This window comes from Mercenaria mercenaria, chromosome 17 (assembly GCF_021730395.1).
Source record: "Mercenaria mercenaria strain notata chromosome 17, MADL_Memer_1, whole genome shotgun sequence".
NCBI classification, from domain to species: Eukaryota; Metazoa; Mollusca; class Bivalvia; order Venerida; family Veneridae; genus Mercenaria; species Mercenaria mercenaria.
Genome location: NC_069377.1, coordinates 45,273,088 through 45,280,072, shown reverse-complemented (window position 1 = coordinate 45,280,072; position 6,985 = coordinate 45,273,088).

Genomic DNA, 6,985 nt, shown 5'->3' with positions numbered 1-6,985 from the left:
AGTGACTCTCCAGCTTTTGGTGGTGGAGGAAGGTCCATGGTGCCCCTTCGCACATTATTTCATCACGGGCGGAGACATGGGAAGAACAACTGACCTTCCGTTAGCCAGCTGGATGGTCAGTGTTTAATAAAAGTATGTAGTTTAAACAATAAACATCTGTAACATCTATATTGTCCAAAATCGTTTCATGTGTTATTTCCTTGTAGCTGGCAAATGCAAATCAAATACCGCTATTACGGATGAAAACGGATTGTCAGTTTCTTATAGTCCGTCGAAATTCTTTCCTTTGAATGTCAATCTATATTATGAAGATTCATTTTTCATACATGATATTTTAATCGTCTTCCTTTTTAAGAAATTATGTTTTAAAGCTTATTTGCACTTGTCACAATATGCAGTACTGGTTGCTGTACTCAAAAATCTACATACTGAATTTAGAAGATCACTTCTTTTCAAAGCTATAAGAATTTTCTGTTAAAATATAAAAAAGCAACAAAACAAATAATGACTAACTGTTTGATTCACGGAGGAAGTGAAAATACTACACGTTTAATAAAAGCGTTCACATATTACATACACATATTTGACAAAAAAAAATCGACCAGAATATAGTAGAAAAAATGTCACATGCAGATGAAAATCAACAAAAACGGAACATAGACGTATATATAGAACAAAACCCAGTTCGTCTCTTCTTCATATTCGTGTTAGAATTTGTTTTTACTTGTTCACATCTTTCATACTAATGATGATGTCATAAACTTTCACAAAAAACAACATTAGTCCTTGTCTCAATTATGCACGAGACTTTACTACATTATTCCATCTCACGTTGAAGTCATTAACATGGAATATTACGCTAGTGTCTAGATGTTCTGAGATATTTCTAGAGAGGTTTAGGTACTTTATGATTAGAAAACTATTGTAACAGTCAGCTTTGTATTTTGGTAGGTTATCGGTACAAACAAGACACATACAGACACAAATTAGGAGTTTTATACAATTTTGAAGTGCATCATAAAACATAACATATTCTGACAGATAAACGTAAAGTTCACAAATAGGCTATACACGTATAAATGCAATGCAGTATCCAATGAAACTTATATACAGATGTTTTTCAATACGTTTGACCATAAGATATTTTCTAAAAGATCCTTGCCAATCTGTAGATTATTTTTGTTTACTTTTACAGTAAATAAAAATATTATATGAAAATAATACATTTCAAATAAGTATTCAGTGATGAACAGTACTAAATTTAAGGTTTACAAACATATTGACTCATAATAACCAAAAATGTGCAATATTTAATTAGTAATATATACGTAAATTGTGTTTAGTTATGTCAATGACATATGAGTTGAAAGCTTTGCAAAAGAGTTTTGTATAGAAATATTCTGCTAAGTATATTTGAGATAAATTATCAAATTTTAATGTCATGGTTGAAATTAATTTATTTGTGAATGGTCTATATATTGATTAATACCAATTCATTGATTTCAACTAGTTTTGTTAATTTTATACATATTGTTATCTGAATATATCAGGATGATTGCAAAGAAATTTGCAATGACTGCACATGCACACATTTTTGGAAAAGGTAAAAGTAAAATCTCTGGCAGCACTGTGCACAGGAAAGACAGCCAGAGCCACACAAAGCAAACATAGTGGAAAGATATAGCAGGCAGTTTGCTTCGAATAGCTATCAAAAAGTACATTTTGAAAATAATGAGTGTAGCTCACCCGCTTAGCTCAGTAGTGAGAGCGCAGATCTACAGATCACGTGGTCGTATGTTCGATCCTCGGTCGAGGCGTATGTTCTCCGTGACGATTTGTTAGAAGACATTGTGTCTGAAATTATCCGTCCTCAACCTCTGATTCATGTGGGGAAGTTGGCAGTTACTTGCGGAGAACAGATTAGTACTGGTACAGAATCCAGGAACACTTGTTAAGTTGACTGCCCTCCGTTAAAAAACTGAAATACTGTTGAAAAACGGCGTTAACCCAAAACAAACAAACAAACGAAAATAATGAGGGTGGGGTAAAAAGTGGGGAAATGTGTAAATGATGAGAAAATGAAAGGGGAGATATAAAAGTGTGTGGGGAAGTAAAAGTGGAAGGTGTATGGAAGTGACATTATCATCATACAAGACAATATGAACGAAACGGACGAAAGGTAAAGGTAAAGGCAGTTTTAGCGTCACTTTGTGAAACAATAAAAATAAGCTCTGTACAGCTCTTGAGCGACCCTATCTTAAGAACATTTAAACCAATTATACATTGCCTTTAACAATTTCATAGTACCCATTAACAGCTGGGTGGACTGTTGCAAATGTGATAAAGTGCCTTGCCCAAGGGCACACCGCAATAGGGGTAACCAGGAATCGACCACGGGGCCTTCGCCTGCGTAGGAAACGTTTTAGCCCTCCGGAAAAGCAAGGTGGAAATAAGGGCACCTCCGCGTTTCTACTTTCTACTTCTGCTGCACTGCCAACTTACCACCGATGAATTATAGCAAATACACCAGTTGTTATCAATACTACTTGTTATGTCACAAAATACAAAACCTTAAATTCCTATGCAACTGAATCTTTTTCTGTGGTTTACACCTACCTTTACAAGTTACAGTTGTGTAAATTATACAGCTCTACAGTAGATACAGAACGGTTTTCAACATAAACGAAAAACAACAACAAAAAACCTGATACTAACATAACAGAAAAAGCCACATCTAAAGAACACAGCCGCCTATACATGTCACGTGATTTCTCAATAAACGTGATAAAGATATTTAGCATATGATACAGACATTTAAACTTTGTAATTATACTCTCATAAAAATGTATTGATCTACATTAAGCAGAAAGACTCAAGAATGTTAAAAACAAACAAAAACACCTGTTTACGTTACAGGTGGTCGTAGTGTAAATGAATAACATCGTAGCTTTGCTGTTTTTTAATCAGAAGGCACTCAGTTACTTACTTGAATATAAAAAGTTCAACGAGTGAATAATACAAAGATGCATCGTGTACAGCTACTTACTTTTAGTCTTTGTAAAACCGTCTATTGTTTAACTTGTCAATTTGAAATCAAATACTCTTTATGAAATATATCTAGAATTCAGCATATAAAAATCTAAGATAATGGAACAAAATAGAGGCCCAGCGTTATCCTTATCTATCAATAATAATAATAATTGAGCCGCACCATGAGAAAACCAACATAATACATTTGCGACCAGCATGGATCGAGACCAGTCTGTGCACTCGTGCAGTCTGGTCAGGATCCATGCTGTTCTCTTTCGAAGCCTATTGCAACTAGAGAAACCGTTAGCAAACAGCATGGATCCTGACTGCGCGGATGCGCTGGCTGGTCTGGATCCATGCTGGTCGCAAATGCATGATTTTCTCATGGTGCGGCTCAATTATATAATAATAATAATGATAATAATAATATATATAATGTTGGTATACGAATTTGCAATGACTCATTTAAAAAAATTATATATTATTACCTAAACATTCTAAAAAAGCTTTTTTTAAAAAATTAGAATTTCATGTAAAGAGAAACATAATCTCAAGACGGTGATGCTACAGCATTTAGCAACGGAAGGTACCAGACAAATTATCACAAAACTGCAAAACTTAGGAGCTATAATTACAAGTTTTGGACAAACGACAGTTACAACGAAATATTATTTCTCGTGAATAAAATTATCGTCATGCTCTTTGATTTAATCGGAAAAGATTTTAAGAATTTTGTTTTTATTGTGTACTTATTAAATCTCATAATAAAGGTGGTTAATAAGATTTTGGTCAACTAATGGATTTGTTCAAAAAATTTTAATAACAAAATTATTTACACATGTGTGTGTTCACTGAGTTATTCGTGCATGTTACATTTTCACTGAAAGTATTTCAAAAAAATTATTTTCCTATCCTGGTTGTTCAACCAAGATAACATTATTTTTAGCGTAGGTATAGATTTAATAAATATATTTTGCCTAATGAATAATATGAGTATAAGCACTATGTATTAAATTTGTTAAAGATTTGCATTGACATTATATATTTTACCAAAATTAATTAGAAATTAGGCAAGTTTATAAAATTATTATAACGTCCCTTTGCCTATCTCTGTTGCGCAACCAAGATTGAAAATAGAAATAAATGAATTCCGAAGTTACACGATGTTTTAATTTAAGGTAAATGAAATATCCCAATATTTTTCAAATGTAAATGTAAAACTAGATATTATATTTGAATCTGAAGAAATAGTCCAGTTCATAAAAACTTTTTGATTGAATGGAGGTACTTACCAAAATTAAAATACACATTTACAGTAGGGATCTAACTCTATGCGATGGATCTTTTTGTTCCTTAGACCAATCTCTAACAGAATATATAAAAACTGAAAAGTGAGTGTCATAAAATGTTGTTTAAATGTGATTGACCACCTTTAAGAACTGTCTACGGGCTTAACGATGCCATATTGTATAACCCTTTCATTTATAATTAGCTCCCCTAAAGATAAATTTATACTTTACGTCCACATTCAAAATGAAACTGTCTTCTACCTTTTTTCACTCATACGAGACGCACTTTTAAGCAATTTGATAATAGAATGAATCAACAATTTTAATTATTTTCTCCTTCAAAAGTGTTCATTTTCATTTGTTAAATTGTCTGCAGCAACAAAAAAGCAGAGAATTGGAATGTAAATCAATCTTTCTGACAGCCTGTGACTGAGAAATGCTTTATCAATCAGAGTTGTTGTAATCTGTAAGAACGCTAGCATTGCTTTTATAAAGAATACACGTCGATTCTTTCTGTAACATTGTATTGTTAGAGTTTCATTTTCGCAAGTGAAACCTTAACTGATTCATCCTGAAGTGACAGACAAACAGCTATGAAACGTTCAGTTATTTCGTTTTCGGTTGCACGTGATTTGAAACATTGATATGTATTCATATTTACGACATAAAACTGACCTTTGGATAGCCGAAGAGTATTTTTATTGGTGGTTTTCATTAACGGGTAGCTATAAAACGGGAATTGATGGCGAGTAACGCTGTTGTAAAAATCATAACTTATTTTCTTTATATCACTTACAACTTTCTTATGTAAAATTTTAGCAAAGTAAAAAAAATTCACTGATGCATAATATTTTAGACTTAAGCGTTCAATACATTAAATCGGTAAGTACTTCCAACATTGAATTATACTAAACATATGGCAAATATACATCCTTTTTGCATTTTCGTCACCGTTCTAACATGATAGATATATGCAAAGTCCATCAAAATCGACTGTATGAATGCTGATCCGTTCTTAGTTGATTAACTACACATGGTCATAGTAATAACCTAACAAGGTTAGCTAGTCAGCGGCCAACGAATTATATTATAATTGTTCAATATAACCGATACTGGAATATCTGTGGTTACGATAGCAAAGACCTTTTCGTTAAGAATGATTATCTTAAGCTAATTGCTATAGGTTAGCTTGTTCTCAGCACAGAAAGAATAGTACAAAACATCTATGGTATTCGGAAGGTTCGGTCTTTTTCGTTGTTTCCTGTCGAAATAAATAACGGTCAGTCGAGAAAGACCGGAATATGGTAAACATTATATCTGACATTATCATAGCTTTATAATTGTCAAACAGTTAATGGGAATAGATTGTCTTCAAATTTCATTGGTTCCGTGCGTAATCAACAGTCAAACATTCACAAGTATAACCCAAATGATAAAAAAGATATTTTACTGTCTGAGAGTCCGAAAGATTTCCCAGTACAACATTTATTCACAAAAACTAATTTGTCTGCATAAAGCCATGATTTGTTTCGACCAAGATCTGATAAATTTCTATTTCAACTGTAAACTTATCTTACATGCACCAAAACAACCATACACATGATACTCCTCTCCCCAAAACGTTCCCTTTAACATATATTTTTTTTATTTCAGTTCAGTTTGTTGAATGTAAAAGAACGAGGCCGCTATCTTCCACTTACCTTTTCTCAGGATAATAACTTAATATTAAAAATTCATAAACATGCAGTCCAGATAAAGAAAACATAATCAAATTTCTCACATATTTACAAAAAGATGTACATGTGTTACTTTTCGGCTTTGATTTGCTACAACAGAAGCATGGAACAGCAAATATAAATTTTTCTGTAAGCGCTTTGCTACGGAGTTTTATATCAATCAAAGCAGGATCTATTACACCGATCAAATTCAATTTGCTTCAAGGCTATCATGGAGACAAAAGTCGCGATTGATATTCTTACGAAGGTCATTTCTTTGAATATACATTAAAGCCTGTTTATAAAGACTACGCTTGGGACGGTTAAAACTGCTCTTTTATAAAGTATGTATTTACATGTCTATTCGCACTGTATTTAGTCGTAGTCTTTATCACAGTCTGACTGTAGTTTTACTGTTTATATATATTTATGTGTCTAAATAAGTAAATACATGCACAGTCATTTCGTATCGTTAAAAAGTCATAATAATCAGTATACATGTAGATCCATCAGACCTCAATATTATTACTATTTATTCTATATAAAATGAACATTGATCACAAAGCTGCTAAACATAGAATCATTTCAGATTCAAATGCTTACCTCATTTGGAAGAATGATTCCAAAGTTTATTAAAAATGGGGAGAATAAACATGAGCCATGTATCTTCTAGAGAAACTTTTCTAGTCACATTTGCTTACTGCAAATCACATCAAACTCACACTGCCACTGCTGCGACCTGGTATTACTACTCGTACTAAAATAAGGAGCTTAACTTACTCAAATACAACCTTTCAATGTGTTCTACAAAAATATCAAAATACATCCGCAATGAAACTGGGATCGATTAAGATATCTTATGCCACACCAGGAGAAACAAGAAATCTCTTTAAAAAGATGGTCGGCGAACTGTTGTATTAAGAAAAGAAGTTTGGGTGAAGTTTTCATATC